This window comes from Nycticebus coucang, chromosome X (assembly GCF_027406575.1).
Source record: "Nycticebus coucang isolate mNycCou1 chromosome X, mNycCou1.pri, whole genome shotgun sequence".
Lineage (NCBI taxonomy): Eukaryota > Metazoa > Chordata > Mammalia > Primates > Lorisidae > Nycticebus > Nycticebus coucang.
Genome location: NC_069804.1, coordinates 111600390 through 111619936, shown reverse-complemented (window position 1 = coordinate 111619936; position 19547 = coordinate 111600390). Strand labels below are relative to the sequence as shown.

At 41.9% G+C, this 19547-nt stretch overlaps 1 protein-coding gene across 5 annotated transcripts in view; it reads right to left on the bottom strand.

Moving 5' to 3' along the window:
- DRP2 (dystrophin related protein 2) overlaps positions 1-19547 on the bottom strand; it is a 66253-nt gene that overhangs the window by 39249 nt on the left and 7457 nt on the right. For 4 of the 5 annotated variants that reach the window (XM_053580959.1, XM_053580961.1, XM_053580962.1 and 1 more), the window contains exon 1: positions 7069-7345. The exons of the other annotated variant lie outside the window; for it this stretch is intronic. The gene's annotated coding sequence lies outside the window, so the exon portion shown is untranslated. Of the gene's footprint in view, positions 1-7068; positions 7346-19547 lie in introns of those variants that run through there. 5 annotated transcript variants of the gene reach the window in all.

Below are 19547 nucleotides of genomic sequence, written 5' to 3'. Positions count from 1 at the left end.
TAAAATTCCAGGCTTCGCCATTATACAATTCGTTTATATAACCAAAATCACTTGTAACGCTAAACCTATTGACATTAAAAAAAAAAAAAAAGAAGATGCTAAGGTACAAGTGAACCTGGGCCACTTGGGCCAGTGGTATTTATTATCCTCAAAGATTCTTTTGCCTCTTTATCTCCATCCTGCCCCCAATCACTACCTGCACATACTAATTCTTTTCCTATTTCTCCTTTTAATTTGCAGAGGCTATGAAGGATTGGAGATGAATCAGAATTTGTCTCCACTAGTCAAATGTAGGAAATAAGATATATAACAATGGCCTGGTGTGGTGGCTCGTGCCTATAATTCTAGCACTCTGGAAGGCCAAGGTGAGTGGATTGTCCGAGTTCACAGGTTTGAGACCAGCCTGAGCCAGAGCAAGACCTCATCTCTAAAAACAGCTGGGTATTGTGGCAGGTGACTGTAGTCCCAGTTACTTGGGAGGCTGAGGCAAGAGAATCACTTAAGCCCAAAGAGTTTAAGGTTGCTGCGAACTGTGATGCCACGGCACCTACCAAGGGCAACAAAGTGAGACTCTGTCTCAAAAAAAAAAAAGATATATAACAACAACAACAACAACAAAATTTTTAAGGGATAAAATGATCCATACCCTATGTGGGTGCTATGGTTTGAATATGTGTCCCCTCCAAAACTCATGTTGAAATTTAATCCTAATGTGACAGTATTGAGGAGTGGGGCTTTTAAGAACTTTTGGTGTGCCAATATAGAATGATCTCTTAAGATATATTTTAAGTAAAAAGAAAACAAGAAAAAAATCAAGGCATTCATATGTTTAAAATATGTCCTTATATATGCAATAAAATATTTTTTGGAAGTATACAAAAGAACCTGTTACCATTGGAGAAGGGAACTGAGTAGCTACTAGACAGAGGAGAGTAAATTCCCTTCATTCCTTTGTGATTTTCCACAAAGTTTCCCTCTTTTTCAAAACAAGAGATATATGTACCAAGAAAAGCACATAAAGTGTATATGTAAAGTAAATTAAATTATAACAAAGAAAATTCCAATATAATCACAGCTCAGGTTGAGAAACAGAATCATTACTCACACTACGAAAGCCCCAATAGGAGATACAGTTTTTTATTGAATATCCTTTTGTACTTTTTGAATTGTGAACCATGTGAACATTTTACCTATTTAATAATAGCTGCCTCTGGCTTGGTGCTTGTAGCTCAGTGAGTAGGGCACTGGCCACATACGCCGAGGCTGGAGGGGTTCGAGTCTGGCCTGGGCCTGCTAAACAACAATGACAACTGCAACAACGACGACAACAACAACAAAAAAATAGCTGGGCACATGTAGTCCCAGCTACTTGGGAGGCTGAGGCAAGAGAATCGCTTAAGTCCAAGAGTTTGAGGTTGCTGTGAGCTGTGATGCCATAGCACTCTACTGAGGGCGACATAGTAAGACTCTGTCCTCCCCCCCCAAATAATAATAATAGCTGCTTCCTTCCTCCCTCCCCTCTCTGCTTCAAAACACCACAGAGGTCTTCAACTGTTTTATGGAAATATTGATGTGGCAGCTTTTCCATAGCCACATAAATCATAACAGTTGAAACTTACTGTATTGCATGTTTTATATACTATGTATATTAACTAAGCAGTCTACATAATTAATTCATTTAATCTTCAAGACAATCCTACAAAGTAGTTACTATTGTTATCTTCATCATGTGGATAAGAAATGGAGGCACAGAAACAGTAAGTAACTTGGTCAGAGTCATACTGTGAATACATGGTGAGGAGCTGGGGTTTATACCCAGGTAGTTGTGTCCCACAATACAAGTTCTTTACCATTATACTATTCTGCCTCTGTAAATTCTACAACCCTGGATCTGAGGCATTGTAATCACTGACCCCTAGCAAGTAGAGATTTTTGACTATGGGCCACTAAGTGGGAGCTCCAGAATCAAATCAGTTGTGCCACTATCTGGGCAAAGACACAAGCAATTAAGAATAAACAGGATTCAATGAGTCTGGGGTCTGGGGAAGCACCAGGCTGGCAAACCCTGCAAAGCACTTAATTGACCTTTCTAGGGCTTCTGAGCTATAACATTCTGGTCAAACCTCCTAAGTTGAGCTCAGAGCTTCCCCAGTGCTGAGAGGTCAATAATTTTTTTTTTGTTTTTAATGAATAAATGAATAAGCTCTTTCCACCTAAAAACTGGAGAAGTCTAGGAACTTATGCTACAGAAAGACTTGCAGAAGTACAAGGACATCAACTGCAGTATTGTTTGCAATGGCAAAAATCTGCAATTGACTTGAACGTCTACCAAGGGGGACTGGTGAGTAGATTTGTCAGAGAGGCAACACAGATGATCGTTAAGGGCACAGGCTCTGAGCCAGGACACTCCGGTTTGCATCCTGGCTTTGCCTCTTATCTTCACAGATTTGGACAAGCTCCTTAACCTTACTGCGTTTCAGTCCCCACATCTGTAAAACAGAGATAACACAAAGATCTACCTTATAGCCTTGTTGTAAGAAATTAAAAAACATTTTAAAAATCTACATGTGCATATGTGCAGAAAGAAAGTTTGGGCTTTTTTTGTTCATTGATATTACTTCTGAAGAATTCTATGAGGAGGTTTCTCCTTTTTACTTTATATTCTTTGCTTTTGATACAACAAGCATTTATTATTCTTGGGAGAGGAAATCAAGAAATGAGGAAGATTTCTAAGATAGAGAAGTTCTAGAAAGAACAGAGGGCAGTGGGGTGAAGAACCCCTTTCCCATGAGCTATGGATTCCTCTCCCCAGTTCAGGGTAATACCACATGATGCTCTCCCTCTCACAGCACTGCTTTTCTACCGGACAGCATGGCAGTAAGAGACAGGAGACATACTTTTTTTTTTTTTATCTGAGACAGAGTCTAATTATGTCACCCTTGATACAGTGCTGTGGTGTCACAGCTCACAGCAACCTCAAACTCTTGGGCTTAAGCGATTTTCTTGCCTCAGCCTCCCAAGTAGCTGGGACTACAGGCACCAGCTACTACACCCGGCTATTTTTGTTGTTGTTGTTGTTGTTGTCATTGTTGTTTGGCAGGCCCAGGCTGGGCTGGAACCTGCCAGCTCTGATGTATGTGGCTGGCACCCTAGCCGCTGAGCTACAGGTGCTGAGCCGGAGACATACATTTTATTGATACCAAACTTTGTTATATGCTCCTAAAAAAATACCTGCAATGTAGCCAAAAGCCAAGGTTCCTTTTCAGATGTGCCTCACTTAATCAATAAAACACAGAAACTCAGATTGCCAAACTTGAAATCATCTAGGCCAACCCCCTCATTTACAAATGGAAATACGAGATCATCTAGGCCAACCCCCTCATTTACAAATGGAAATAAGGGAATGTATTCCTGAGAAGTTAGTAGTCAAGCAATTTTGAGAAATAAAATTTATTTTCCACTGAAAAAATCAGTGAGGGAGAAATTTTGTTCTAAGGGCCGATTAATGCAATAAATCTGAAACCTTTATACACTGCTGGTGGGAGTGTAAGTTAGCAAACCATTTTGAAGAGCAATTTGACAATATCTCCCAAAGGTAATGATGCACATGGCCCATCAGGGACAGGGAAGAATTCCACCCTAGATATCTACCAAGTAGAAGTAGTCACCAAATAATATCTACACAAGAATGGCCAGAATAGTCTCAACTGTGATCGTTCAAAACTAAAAAAATAGTCTAAATGTCCATCAATAGCAGAATGGATAAAGTGTGGTATATTAGTTAAATGGATATACAATAGTGAAAAAAATGAGTGAACTAGTGCCACATGTTACAACATAGATGCATTTCACAAACATAGAATTGAATAGAAGAAAACAAGTTGCAAAAGGATATATGTAATATACTATTGACATAAATTTTAAAGCATATAAAACAGTAATATTTAAGGTAAGGTGATCAGCAAAAGAAAAAACTAAAGAACTAGACAAAAACATATAAAGCTGTACTAGTATATGTTGTTTAAATACTTATACGCATGTTGTAAAAAGATAAATAAATGCATGGGAATAATGAACACTAAATCAAGGTAGTGATTACTTCAGAGGGAGAGAAGGTGCTTTAACCACAGGAGGACAATGAAGGGTTTCAACTCTACTGGGGATGTTTCCTTCTCAAACTGGGCAGTGAGTACCCGATTTTCACTATCTTAGTTTTTATACCTTTTTGAATATACAAAATGTTTTATAACACATTGTTTAAAAGAATACGATAAATCCCATGCTGAAAGTTGATAACTTTTGCATAATAACACAATATTAAGAGAAATGTATTAAATATAAATGTTGTCCTCAAAATTAAAGATTATTCCCTAAATCTGCTTTATTATCCTGCTTTATTTTCTTTTTTTTAGAGACAGAGTCTCACTGTACCACCCTCAGGTAGAGTGCCGTGGTGTCACATGGCTCACAGCAACCTCCAACTCCTGGACTTACGCCATTCTCTTGCCTCAGCCTCCCAAGCAGCTGGGACTACAGGCGCCCGCCACACGCCCTGCTATTTTTTTTTTTTGTTGTTGTTGTTGCAGTTTGGCCAGGGCTGGGTTTGAACCCGCCACCCTCGGCATATGGGGCCGGCGCCCTACTCACTGAGCCACAGGCGCTGCCCTATCCTGCTTTATTTTCACAGGAGGAAACCTGCTAGAGAAGCAGTAGTTGGGTGCAGTGGGCTGGGAATCAGGAAAAAAATCTCAGATACTCATCAGTTACAGGAAATAGAACAATTTGATTAACCTCTTGGGTTTTTTCATGTTTAAAAATGCAATATTGGACTAGACTCAATTATTTCACAAGTTTTATCCACGTACCTTTATAGCTCTTTCTTTTCCTTTTCTATCTTTTTTCTTTTTGCCTTTGGGAAAAGGTTTATTAAAATCTTGAATGTTGAATAATGGGTGAAATAAGAAACTCATTAAGGGTTTTTGGTTTTTTTTTTCAGCAGCAATTCCCTAAACCGTATCTATAAGGTACTAAAGTGTTTGCCATATACAAAAGTGTTCCCTGGTCAAATCAGTTTAGGATACACTGGGTTAAACAACAGTGTATTACTTTACAACAGTACTTCTCAGAGCCTTTACTATACTTTATACACATTGTGATTCTCCAAGAGGAGAATTTAGTTAAGAAGCATTTTCAAAAAATTATCAGAGCATAGAATGCATGTGTGTACACACACACCCTCCACACTTATTTAAAACAGAATCTATTAACATTCTCTGAGAACAGTGCTCTGTAAAATATTGATTTGGTAAATGCTGTCCTAGAAGGATTTATCTCACTTGCTATTTTAGTTGCTGATGTGTGTTTAAAACCCTTTTATAAAGGAATATAGTTTTATAGTGTAATTTCCACTGAGTGAGCTTCCTCTGAATGAGCATCCCTGAGAAGTTTAGAAGGCTATCATCTCAGGGTTCATTAGCGGGACCCCATCCTGCTTGGCACTGTGGCAGATCCAACATCAGAAACTTCGGAGCATCTAGATTAGGAGGGCTGCATACCAGATCTGTCCTTATTTGGCTTGGGGCCTTTGCTAAATTTGCTGCTTCAAATCATGCTTTTTAAATAATTGCAGAGTTGAAAGGTGATCTGACCTGGGGCTCAGAGATTCTTAGCTAGGGGTAAATGCCTAGAAGTACAAGTCTTGTAGGAAGAGGAGCTCTTTCTTGTGCCTTCATCCTCCAGTGATAGTTTTCTGGAAGAAAGACTACACAGGACAGAGGCCTGCCCACCCAGGGGAAGAAAGGATTAGTCTTCTTTCAGGGAGAGGATATTTAACATTTCCAGCACCATCTTTCCAGGGGGGTTTCCTTAAGAAGCCCAGAGATTCTTGGAATGCTCTCTCCACCCAAACCTTAAAGGGCAAATCTCCTGAGGCTTGTGGCTTCCACGTGGCTTTTTAAAAGGTGATTTACCTGAGGGCCTTTAATCTAGAAATAAGAATTTCTTTGCAAAAGTCAGGAGTTAAGATGAAGTAGCATAGAGCCTTTTAAAGGCTTTTGTTCTTTTGAACAATCAAAAAGAAAACATGAAAGTATGCTCTTTTCTGGACAGCACACACCATGCTCTCAGTGGAAGCCAGCAGCAGCTGCTGCTGACACCCCTTTTCTATCCCATGCCACCCCACCCCAGCCCTGCCACCTGCTTTGACCCAACATCGTGAGGCCTGTCTCGACCTGATTACCAAAGGAAGGATAAACCTTAACTACCCATACAGTCTCAGGCCCAATTACCGGACTGGGGTGCTTGGCCTAATGCTGGCAAAGGAGGTAAGAGCAGAAAGAGATCGGGTGCTGGACTCCAGGAGAAGTAAGCCCTATTTCAAACCACTCCAGGCTATCCTTTCAAGAGTAGAGAGATGCCTCCTGATTACTGGAGGCAGAAAAGAAATCAGGGGAGAACACAACAGGGGGTGGGGGGGAGATGCAATAGGGAAAACAAGGAAGTAAATGCAGAGATGAGATGAGCCCTTCAGTCCCAGGTTCTTAGGTCAGATCCCAGTTTACTTCTGGGAAGAACTCCTGTGTCCTGTCTGCTGGCCAGAATACTCATTGGTTCAGGGAATCTGCTCCAAGGTCCCGCGTTTCCTCTCTCCTCCCCTTTTAGCCAGTGCTTTCCACACATCTTTCCTTCCCTCTTGCTAGGAAATCTACCCTTGGACAAAAAAACATGTCATTGAGAACCTAAAATAAATAATACTCCTCTCTTCTCAAAGAAGCAAACCATAAACCTTCCTCTTATTCATTTTAGACCATGTTTGCCCAAATTAGCTTGAGTTTCTATTTCCGGGCATCTTTTTATCTTTATGAATTCAAGTGGTCGCTACTTCATTGTGGGCATTTTTTAATGCAAGTTTTCCCCCAAAGGCACATACAGGCAGGCAGGCACACGAGCTCTCTCTCTCACATACACACATTCATTCTCTCTCTCTCCCCCCATTCCCCCCCACCCAGCTCTCTCCCCTCAGCCATGCAAACAAGGGCGAGGCTTGGAAATAATTTCTCTACGGCCTACCTTCTGATTCCATCAGGTCTGAGAAGCAGGCGGCAGCTGGAAGCTGGGAAGCTGGGGCTGGGCTGCCTCTGTGAATCAGCAAAGAAGTCCCTGAGACAGGGATGCCGACAGCTGCTGTACAGCACACTCTCCCTCTGTCTCTCCCACCTCCCTGTCCTCTTTTTCCTCCTCCTCCTCCCCTCTCGGAGCCACTCTGTGTTGCTATGCAATCATATCACCAGGACTAACAGCATCTGCTACGACCTCAGGCAAAGATACCCTTGATTGGGCAAAAGCAGAAAGAGCAAGGACAGTTTTGTAAAACTACCAGAGACGCAGTGGCTCTTGGAGATTTTAATTCATTAGAAGCAGAGGAGGAAAGCGGAAGAGCCTGACAGGCAGAGGGAGAGAGGGGAAGAGGGGGAGAGGCTTCCACTGGGGAGGAGGAGACAAAAGAGCCGTGGAGATCAATACAAGCTGCTGAGCTGAGCGAGGAACCTGGGCCTCAACTTACACCGACTTAGCCCAGAGCCAAAACCAACTTCAGAGCCAGTAGCTGGCAGGGGCCCCTTGGTAGCCAGTCCAGGATTCAGTTTCTGTGTTGGGGATTGAAACACTGTGCTCTAGAATTGTCACTGGTACTCAAGGTACAGTCTTGGGCCCAGGGCGGTCTTCCAGTTGCCCCTAAGTCCCATCTTTAGCTGCTCTTAGGTCTTACATTTAGAAAAAGCCTCAACAAGTAGGGGAAACAAAATGGACTTTGAATGATTTGAGAAAATCCAGCTCCTCCATGCCTCCCTTCAATGACTACCTCAGTCACCCTCCTGCTCTCACCCACATCAGCTCTTACTCTTTTAATTGTCACCTTGTTAAAAGAAGAAAGTATGAGCTTCCAAACACCCTGAGAGACCTGGGAGAAGCCACTGGTAGGATGGAGATGATATCACTTTACTGAGTGCCCAACACACAGTAGGTTACTTAATAAATATATGTTGAATTAATAAATTGAATGAATGGGTAGATGAATAGCAGTCAGAAAGCCCCCATCCTGCCAGGCACGCAAGATGACTCATGCCTGTAATCCTAACACTCCAAGAGGCCAAGGGGGGTGTATTCCTTGAGATCACGAGTTCCAGACCAGCCTAAGCAAGGAAGACCCTGCCTCTAAAAAACAGCCAGGCATTGTGGGGGTGCCTGTAGTCCCAGCTACCGGAAAGCTGAGGGAAGAGGATGTCTTGAGCCCAAAAGTTTGAGGTTGCTGGGAGCTATGATGCCATGAAAAAGAAAGAAAGCTCCCATCCCCATCCTCCTACACAAACACACTAAGACTTAAAGCCTCAGCTGGTCCAGGCCAGGGCAAAAATCTTTCTTCCCTCCATTTCTGAGAATAGGGTGTGTATGAGAGAGAAGAGATCGGTTTGAGGGTGGGTTGCTTACCTTCACTGATTAGACACTAAAAGCACTATATGCTTTGATAGCCCTGGAATTTGGAATAGAAAATACTTCCTGACACATAGGATCTTGGACTAGTGTTTACAAAGTTTCTAAGGGACTGAGAATTATTTTTTTAGAGTTCCTTTTTTTTATTATTTGTGTTTGTTATGAGGAAAGTTTATATTATTAATTTTAATTGACAAATATTTATGTAGATTTAGGGGGTACAATTTGGTATTTTGATCTTTGTATACAATGTAGAAAGATTCAGCCCAGCTAATTAATGTATCCATCACTTCACTTTTTTTTTTTTTTTATGAGACAGTCTCACTTTGTTGCCCTTGGTAGAGTACCGTGGCATCATAGCTCACAGCAACCTCCAGCTCCTGGGCTTAGGTGATTCTCTTGCCGCAGCCTACCAAGTAGTTGAGACTACAGGCACCCAGCACAACACCTGGCTATTTTTTTTTTTTTTTGTTGTTGTTGTTGTTGCAGTTTGGCTGGGGCTGGGGCCACGTTTGAACCTGCCACTCTCAGTATATGGGGCCAGCACCCTACTCACTGAGCCACAGGCATCGCCCACGTCACTGTTTTTTTTTTTTTTTTTGTGTGTGTGTGTGTGTAGTGAGGACATTAATTATTCTTTAGGTAATTTTAAAATACACAATACATTATTATTAACTCTGGTCACCATTATTATTGTTGTTGTTGTTATTATTATTATTGAAAACCCTCAGCTAGAAATAACTAGTGTATATATGTGTGGTTTTCTTTTAATATGCTATTTTAAAAACATAAACTGCTGGTTTCAGTAAAAGCTAGAAATAGGCCTGATCCACTCTTTAAAACAAGCAAAATGGGAAACAATTGTCCCCTCCATCAAACTTTCACAGCTGCATATATAGCCCCCTCCCATGTGGCCCAAAGAGCAGTAGCCAGGCCCCCAAGCAGGTAGAGAAAAAGCCTTTGATTTATGAAGGGGTATTTGGAAGCACATCTAGCTTCTTGACCTATGCACACACTCAACAGAGCACTTCTCAGCTGCCCAGCCTAGACTAGGCCAGACGCTGCACTTTGGTTCCTATCCTAGTCCATCCTGGCAGCTTAAAGAGTTTATCAACACCATCTAGAGCAGCGGTTCTAAACCTGTGCGTCACGGCCCCTTTGTAACAATGATAATACATCCTGCATATCAGATATTTACATTACGATTCATAACAGCAGCAAAATTACAGTTATGAAGTAGCAACAAAAATAATTTTATGAGGAACTGTGTTAAAGGGTCGTGGCATTAGGAGGCATTAGGAAGGTTGAGAACCACTGATCTAGATTTAGGGACCCCAGAGTCCTTTCTAACGGACTTGAAATGATTTGGAGGTAGGAGTTGGCTAGAAGAAAAACCAGAGACAGCATTCTGAGGAATTGTTTGGGCTGGCACAGACACAGACCCACTGTGACAGATACATACCAAACACATGGGAACCTGACTCACTGCTCACGCTGGCATCAGCTCACCAGCATGCCTCATAAGCACATAGGCTAGCCTCATCTCTCTAAGGAGGGCAAAGAAAGGTAAAAGTAGGTCAGTCCATGAGCTTTGACTTTAGCTCCACCGTGGTAACTGGCAGGAGGATGTTCAAGACTCACCATGGTATCATTGAACAGGACTTTGCTAGGTAGATAAGAATAAGTAGGCCATTCAAGTAGAGAGAAAACGTGTAAAAGCACAAAAGTCAGAGAACATGGTTTGCTAAGGGACTGCAAGTACTAGTTAAGTATGGCTATGTTAAGATAGGGCTATGAATGGGAAAGGGGAGAAGATGGCAGTAGATCAAACTATGGAAGCACACAAGGATCAGACCATGAAGGCACTGGAATACTTTGCCAAGGACTCTTTCCCCTGCTATCTAAAAAACACAAGGGAAACAGAAAGTGTGTTGATTCCTGAGAGCTGGAGAATGAGAAAACTCTTTCCCTACTAGAGAAAGTCCTCTGCACAACACACACAACCACATCAAAACTGTGTTGTAAACAAGATGAAGAAAGTTTGGAGGGAAGCAATATCATCAGAGCAAAGAATACCCAGGTTTCAGTTAAGTCTGGAAAGTAAAACATAGCACTAAGAAAATTCAAAGGATAGTAACAAAAAAATCTTTGCTAGTTATTTTTGCAGGATGTCTCCTGCCATATTATTTTATTTATGTAGCAGGTATTGTTTCCAACAAATGGAGATTCCATGCGGCAAAACCAAAAGGGTTAGTAGAGGAACACACAGGCAAAATGCCTCAGGACAAGCAAGATGGAAACGAATTGGGAATGGGAGAATGAATCAGACAGTAGGAGGGAGGGATTTTCACTGTGTATGACACTAATGACAAAAGCAGGAAGTTGGGAGATAAGTCAGAGGAACCTGTTAGGAATTTAGGGGCACAATGCTGAAAAGGATGGATTTTGTCATTAGAGTTGATAAGGAATAATGCAAAGCCACAACACACTACAGGTTGTTGAATCAGTGTTCCAATCAATGTTCTGAGCACTCTGTTGCCTTTGTTGAACATCTTGAAATGTAGAATTCATTTTACACACTTGGTTACCTCCCACCCCCTTGTGCTGTTCCTCAAGCTTTTGCTAAACCAGACCCAGCAGCTGGGAAGTTATATAACAAAATATTATGTTCCATTTATGTTTTCAATATATATTCCATTTAGGCCAAAATCATTCAAACTACAGTTTTAGTGGTACTGTGGAAAGAACCCTGAATTAGGAGTCAGAGGACAAAGGCTCTAATCCCAATTTTGCTTCTAAATTGCTAAAAGCTCAAACCTTTTGAGCTTTGGTTTTCTCCTTCAGAAAAGAGATAATATCTGCCCTGTTTACTTCACTTGATTAGGGTGAGAATCAAATGGGATAATGGATGTGAATATATGTTGAATATATTGAAATTATAAAGTGTTATTCAAATGTAAGAGATTATTATTTCCATTGCTTCAAGGTCCTGGTGGTTTTCCTATCTGCAGAGGACATAAAGACCTAGAGTAGATTACAGCAGCTAAGGAAGCCGTGCCAGGAATAAAATTAGCTCCCTGTTTCCATGCTAGATCAGATACTGTAGTTCTTTAAGTAGAAATACCAACCATGCGGTTCAGGCTCTTATTTACCATCCTTCACAGTATCAACCTTCCCATCCTCCCTTGAGCCCAGAGTGCTAGAAGTATGCATACTCTCTGGCAACCTTTCACATAGGAACTTGCAGGATAGGATATACGACTAAATAAAAACTAACAGTTTTCTAGGCTAAAGAGAACTGCTACTGACTTGTAGTTCAACTGTGTTTAGATTGTTATGGTAAGGCCAGGCACGGTGGCTCACACCTGTAATCCTAGCACTCTGGAAGGCTGAGGTAGGTGGATTTCCTGAGCTTAGGAGTTCAAGACCAGCTCTGACCAAGAGCGAGACCCCGTTTCTAAAAAAAAATCTGGGTGTTGTGAAAAAAAAAATAGCCAGGTGTTGTGGTAGGCACCTGTAGTCCTACCTACATGGGTAGGCTGAGGCAAGAGGATCATTTGAGCCCAAGAGTTTGAAGTTACTGTGGGCTATGACATCACAGCACTTTACCAAGGGTGACAAAATAAGACTCTGTCTCAATAAAAAATATATATTGCTAAGGCACTTCCTGCTTGTAATTTGCATGGAGAGAGGGAAAGGAGCTAACATTTTTTGAGATCATACTCTGCTCCAAACACTTGCATAAGGCACTTAACATCTGTTGCTTCCTATAATGTTCACAATTCAATGAGGTAAAGACTATTATTCCCAATTTTGCAGAAAAGGAAACTGTAGTTCAGACATATTAAGTAATTTGCCCAAGTTCATAAAGCTGAGAAGAAATGCAAGCTGGGATTCAATTCCAAATCCTTCTGACACCAAAGCTGAAACTCTTGCAACTTCTCTTCTATTTCCAGGCAAGGTCACAATATTAAAAATAGGACAAATCCTAGAACATGCTACTTCATAATTCTAGGCACATTCAAAGGCACATATTGGGGCTTGGCACCTGTGGCTCAAATGGCTAAGGTGCCAGCCACGTACACTTGAGATGGCGGGTTCGAATCCAGCCTGGGCCTGCCGAACAACAATGACGGCTGCAACCAAACAAACAAACAAAATGGCCAGCGCTGTGGCGGGCGCCTGTAGTCCCAGCTACTTGGGAGATGGAGGCAGGAGACTCGCTTGAGCCCAGGAATTGGAGGTTGCAGTGAGCTGTGATGCCACAGCACTCTATCCAAGGTGACAGCTTGAGGTTCTGTCTCAAAAAAAAAAGCACATACTGGCATAACATCTGGCAAGTACCTTGGTCATTAACTGGTAGAGGGACCTTTCAAAGATGCCTTTAAATACTGAAGTTGCTTTTTAGTCTAAAGCAAGCCTGGGCCTAAAAGACAAGAGCTGTCTATCTTTTGTATCTAGTAGCGAGCTCTATATATCTCACAAAATAAAGGCAAGATATTTGCCTGGCAAAGGCAAATGACAATTTCAAAGCGAGAATCCGTCAGTGATCAAAGAATACTTTGTACAGTGTTGCCTGGCCAATAACCAATCAAACTCAGAAGTACCACATTAGGTCCTCCTTCGATTCAGTCTTAAATTCAATTTTACAGGAGTCAGTAGAGTCAGTAGGTATCTACTTAGATAATTTGAGGAGGACTGAAATGCTATCACTAATCAAAATTACTTCCTGCACTGGCCCTGGCATGGCACCTGGTATTCCCTATTAATAACTGCCTTCAGCCTAAGGCACGTATCAAAATATAAGTGTCATCTTCAGTTATTATACATTATACTCATTAGTTTGTCACTTTCATTCTAATCACCAGAATTATCACACTGTATATCTGATATCACACTGTATCCAAGTGTGGGATACAGGGACATTTTTGAAGGCAAAGGAAAAGAGGGAAGGATTCAATGTGATGTATGATGTACAGCTGGAATCCAGCAGGGCCAGGTTAAGGTATTTTAAAACCCATGCACTGCCGGGTGCAGTGGCTCACACCTGTAACCCCAGGACTCTGGGAAGCCAAGGCGGGGGGATTGTCTGAGCTCAGGAGTTCAAAACCAGCCTGAGCAAGAGCGAGACTCCATCTATAAGAAATAGCTAGGCATTGTAGTGGATACCTGTGGTCCCAGCTATTCGGAAGACTCAGAATCACGTGAACCCAAGCAAGAGTTTGAGGGTGCTGTGAGCTATGATACCATGGCACTCAACCCCAGGGCAACTGAGACTCTGTCTCCAAAAAATAAATAAATAAAACCCATGCACCAAAGAGATAATAGTACAAACCTTACACACGTATTTTTACCCAAGATAAAAAATAATACTAACCTGGCAGCACCCATAGCTCAGTGGGTAGGGTGACAGCCACATACACCAAGGCTGGTAGGTTCAAGCCCGGCCCAGGCTGGCTAAAACAATAATGACAACCACAACAAAATTAGCTGGGCATTGTGGCAGGCACCTGTAGTCCCAGATAATTAGGAGGCTGAGGCAAGAGAATCACATAAGCCCAAGAGTTTGAGGTTGCTATGAGCTGTGACATCATAGCACTCTACTGAGGGTGATAGAGTGAGACTCTGTCTCAATATAAATAAATAAATAATACTAACATGTAAAATAAGCATAAGAGTTCAACAAAATCTGATCTTTCCCATAATTACTGCTGTAATCTTTTTTTATTGCTGTCATAATTATGGAAAGTATATAATTTTCCATTCTTTAAAAGTGTGCAATTCAGGGGCGGCGCCTGTGGCTCAAGGAGTGGGGTGCCGGTCCCATATGCCGGAGGTGGCGGGTTCGAACCCAGCCCTGGCCAAAAAACCACAAAAAAAAAAAAAAAAAAAGTGTGCAATTCAATGGCTTTTAGTATATTCAGAGTTGTGCAATCATCACCCCAATCAATTTTAGAACATTTTCATCACCCCCCAAAAAAAACTCCAGTCATTCCCTATTTCTCTCCAGTTCCCTCTCAACCCTAGGCAGCCACAAGTCTATTTTCTGTCTCCATAGTGTTTCCTACTCTGGACATTCTACATAAATGCAATAATAATATTTTGTCTTTTGTGCCTGGATTCTTTATCTCCTCCCCCCTTTTTTTTAGGACAGTCTTGCTCTGTCACCCAGGCTGGAGTGCAGTAGCCTCATCATAGTTCCCTGTGTACACTCTTCCTGCTGGGATTACAGGCATATGCCACCATGCCTCACTGATTTTTCTATTTTTAGTATGGATGGGTCTCACTCTGACTCAGGCTAGCCTCAAAATCCCAGCCTCAAGCAATCCTTCCTCCTCAGCCTCCCACAGTGCTAGGATTACAGGTGTGAGCACCCAGCTGGATTCTTTCCACTTAGCATAATGTTATCAAGGTTCTTCTTGTTGGAGCAGGCATCCGTTCTTTATTCCTATTTATGGCTAAATAATATCCTATTGTATAAATACACCAGATGTCATTTATCCATTCATCAGTTGATGGGTATTGGGTTGTTTCCACCTTTTGGCTATTATAAACATTGCTTGCTATGAACGTTTGTGTGCCAGTTTTTATATGGAAATGTTTCCTGTTCTTTTGGACTAGAATTGCTGGGTTATTTAGTAACTTTCTGAGAAATGCTGTGTTTATCAAAGTGACCATTTTACATTTCCACCAGCAATGTATAATGGTTTCAATTTCTCCACATCCTCACCAGTACTTCTTCCTGTCCTTTTTAGTATCATCCTATAGAGCACAAAGTGGTATCTTATTATGCTGATTCCTTTTTTTAATGTCAAATACCCATTTAAAAAATCTTTAATGCTTCTATTTAGCTAGTTTTCTAAGCAGGTGCTTGATCTATCTGTTACTTAGCATCCAGGACTGGGACCAGTTGAATTGATGGGGTTGGATAGTACACAAGGGAAGCCCTACTCTGTATCAGATATTTCTAACACCCACCAAGATCCAACAATGACTAAGTCACAATCTCTGTCTAATAGAGGAGGCAGACACTTACTCCAACAACTATAAAACAAAGTAGAATGAGAGAGGTACTATAATAAGGCAGTGGACAGACAGAGATGTTAGGGCAAACCACAAGCAATTCTTGCAAAGTACAGTGCTAAGCAGCCCCAAGGATCACCAAAGCAGCCCAGCTTCTCATCCCTACCCATCTGCCAAATGAAGCCAGATTCTTCTTGGAGCAGGGAACAAGTATATCTCTAATAAGAGATATATTACACTGGGTCTGAGAGGTATATTTGTCATTTTCTCACTTCAATGACTATTCATACTTACTGCCCCACTGGCTGACTCTTTCAGGCCTGGCCTCTTTACTTTTAGTCTTACATCATTTTGTGGGACTGTACTGAAAAATGACTATAAAGTGTTTTATAATACACAGTGTGCTATAAATAATAATCTCTCATTGCAAACTTCATGCCAATAATAAGCAAATCCTACTCCAGCAGCTCCTCATTGTCCTCTCTCCAATCCATTATTTTACCTGAATCATTCCCATTACATCTCCTGGTATCAATACACTCCAGTTTCTGGAGATAATGCTTACAATCAGCTAAGACTTCAGAGAGCCTTTACAGTCTTAGAATCACTCTGATTCAGTATTTTGCTTTGGAAATAGAAAGCAAGCCAGGAATATTGCTCCCATTTCATGAATGATGACACTGAGGCACATGAAGATTAAGTGACCCAATAATTAAAAAATAAGTACTATGTGTCCTCCCTGTCTTACTCTCACCCCTACCCATGAGAAAACTGCAGCCATTAAGGTTATGGATTTGGGGTACCTAGTCTCCATCTCGCAAGCCTTTCGCCTAAGAGAAGCTAAGAGTAAGCAGGCTTCCAGGGCATAGCTAACTCATATTCAGCAGACCAAAGAAGGTAATTTCACTTTTGAACTGCTCTCTACTTTCATGAAGTGGGACTCAATTGTGCTTGAAAATGTCAAGCACAACCTAATTGCCCTCAACCATCTGCCTAAAACTCTCCTCATAGCAATGGGCAAAAATCACATGATCCTGCCTGAGGGAGGCCTCAGGGGAAGCCCTTTGGAAAGTAGAGACCTCTAATCATTTATTCAAATATTTGTTGAGCATTTACTAATTTTAATACTGCAGAGCGGTATTAGTGGTAACCAGCACAGGATCTGAAGGCCAATTGCCTGGGCTTAAATCCTGACTCTACTGCCTGATTACTGACTTCAGTATCAGTAAGATGAATGAAAATTATTCATCCCAGAGGGCAGATGTGAGGATAAATGAGACTCATATGTGAAGTGGCTAGCACGGTTGTTTGGCCCATGGTAAACATTCAATGAATGTTACCTATTATTTGTTATTTGTGCTGAATTGGAGCAAATCTGACAAGGGTCAATGAACAATGAATAACAGAGAATAGATAATGGAACAAAATTTTACTGCCCTTCAGTTAGTTTCATGGGCCCATTGCTGGAAAGAAGCATGTGCTAAGATGAGCAGGGGAGAAGGCGTCATGATTGGAGGAAGTAAAATAGAAATGACACTTGGATGGCAGAGAATGACTACTGAAGTTGCAGAAGAGTACCAACACCAAAGAGGACATTATTGCATGTCAGTACATATTTCTCTAGGGTAAATGATTCCTGCTAACATAGCCCAGTCCCTAGCAATAGTATTTTCTATCACATAGTACAAAGAGCACAATGCAGGCTTAGAGCAGTGATTCTTATGTGCAGAGCCCAGAACCTAATGAATTATTTCAAATTTCTCCCAGCAACACTGTTCCTGGAATTGGTTCTGTGAGTTGGGATACTCCAACTGACCTCACTTGAGAAAAGACAAAATAGTGGTGAGCTTACCGAGGAGGACTGATTTAGGACTACTTTGTAGGGGGGAGCTCCTGCTGGGTCAAGGCTTAAAAGGAATGCAGGGAGAGTGGGGAGTGACAGTGAGAATTCAAACGAGACAGAGTTGTGCTGTGTCACATTGGGTAGAGTGCCGTGGTGTCATAATAGCTCACAGCAACTTCAGTCTATTGGGCTCAAGAGATCCTCTTGTCTCAGCCTCCTGAGTAGCTGGGACTACAGGCACCTGCCGTGAAGCCCCACTAGTTTTTCTATTTTCAGTAGAGATGGGGTCTCACTCTTGCTCAGGCTGGTCTTGAACTTCTGAGCTGAAGCAATCCACCTGCCTCAGCCTCCCAGAGTGCTAGGATTATAGGCATGAGCAACTGCACTTGGCCCACAATTTTTTTTGGGGGGGGACAGTCTCTATTGCCCAGGCTAACATTCCATCGTGTCAGCCCAGCTCACAGCAACCTCAAACTCCTGGACTTGAGTGATTCTCCTGCCTTAGCTTCCTGAGTAGCTGGGACTACAGGCACCACCCACAACACCTGGCTAATTTTTCTATTTTTCAGTAGAGAGGGTCTCGCTCTTTTTTTTTTTTTTTTTTTTTTTTTTTTGAGACAGGGTCTCACTATGTCACCCTTGGTAGAGTGCTGTAGCATCACAGCTCACAGCAACCTCAAACTCCTGGGCTTAAGCGATTCTTTTGCCTCTGCCTCCCAAGTAGCTGGGACTACAGGTGCCAGCCACAATGCCTGGCTATTGTTTTTGTTGCGGTGGTCATTGTTTAGCAGGCCTGGGCCAGGTTTGAACCCACCAGCCCCAGTGTACGTGGCTGGCGCCCTAACCACTGAGCTATGGGAACCGAGCCCAGGGTCTCACTCCTGCTCAGGCTGATCTCAAACTCCTGAGCTCAAGCAATCCACCCACCTTGGCTTCCCAGAGTGCTAGGATTACAGGCATGAGCCACCACACCTGGCCAACAGCGAGAATTCAGATTTGACTATACTAATGACTGTCAAACAGGAATCTTTAACCCTATTCCTGGCTTTCATGCTTAGTGTCTACTCTGTGCACAGTAGTGCCAAACATCACAAGGGATACAAAAGAAACAACAAATGAACTTTCCGCTTCCAAATTGTGATTAAATTGAAGTGGGAAAAATATTCTGTTTTCTGCCTGTAACTTAATTCCAGACTGGAGAATACAATGATAACAGCTGCACTAATTGCTTTTCTTTTACATACAGCACTCAGAGTTAGGGCCTCTTGAACTCAATTCACAAACTGAAATAAAATCATGTATGGGCACTCCTGTTGGGTAGAGGATTGCAGCCAGAACTGTATAAAATTCTATGTTTATGTTCTCTGCTTCACTATTCTCTCATTGAACTGGTATTCTTCAGTAATAATTAATGCAGTGAAATATCCTTGGTCCTCCCAGGAAAGGGCTGGGGGGGCTCCAAAGGCACATGCACAGTGGTTTAACATCATTGAGCATTCTGTGTCACCTCCACTGTTTTCCCTCAAGTCCCTTTGCCATTTGGAGGCCCTATTTTTGTTTTCCTCTGTCGGTGGGCTGACCAACCATTTGTGAACAACCTAATTGTGAAGGAACCAGGGTAATGGTATTGGCAGACTAAGCAGACTGAGCCCCAAGCACCAACAAGCTATCAACTCATGCTTCCGTACACTCTTCACATTTCTTGGTCAGAGTTCCTCACACCTCCCACTTAGTGTAAGAAGGCTCACAGTGAGGGGGCGGTACAAGGCAGAGGCAAATAATTTTCTATGATTATTTTTCTCTTCTAGAAGACATGCTCAAAAAGTTCTCCTTTGATAGTCTGGGATGGGTTAGGTATAGTTCTGCCTGAAAGCAAAGAGACAGCCTCTTCCAGCCCTATGAATCTCTAGTTATACTTCCTGACTGACTCCCACAGAGATGAGCCAGGTGTCTAGTGTTTTCTTCTGTTCAAGCTATCAGGGCTCAAGCTAGTCAAAAGATCTCTGCTTATTGAAAGCTTATAACTACTGATATTACTACTACTTTTTATCAGTTTTCTCTTCTGGGGGAAGCTCAGTCTGATAGCACAAGGACTGAGAAATTATTATTATTTTTTTATTAAATCATAACTTTGTACATTGATGCATTAATGGGATTCAGTGTACTGCTTCAATATATAACATGAAATGCTTAC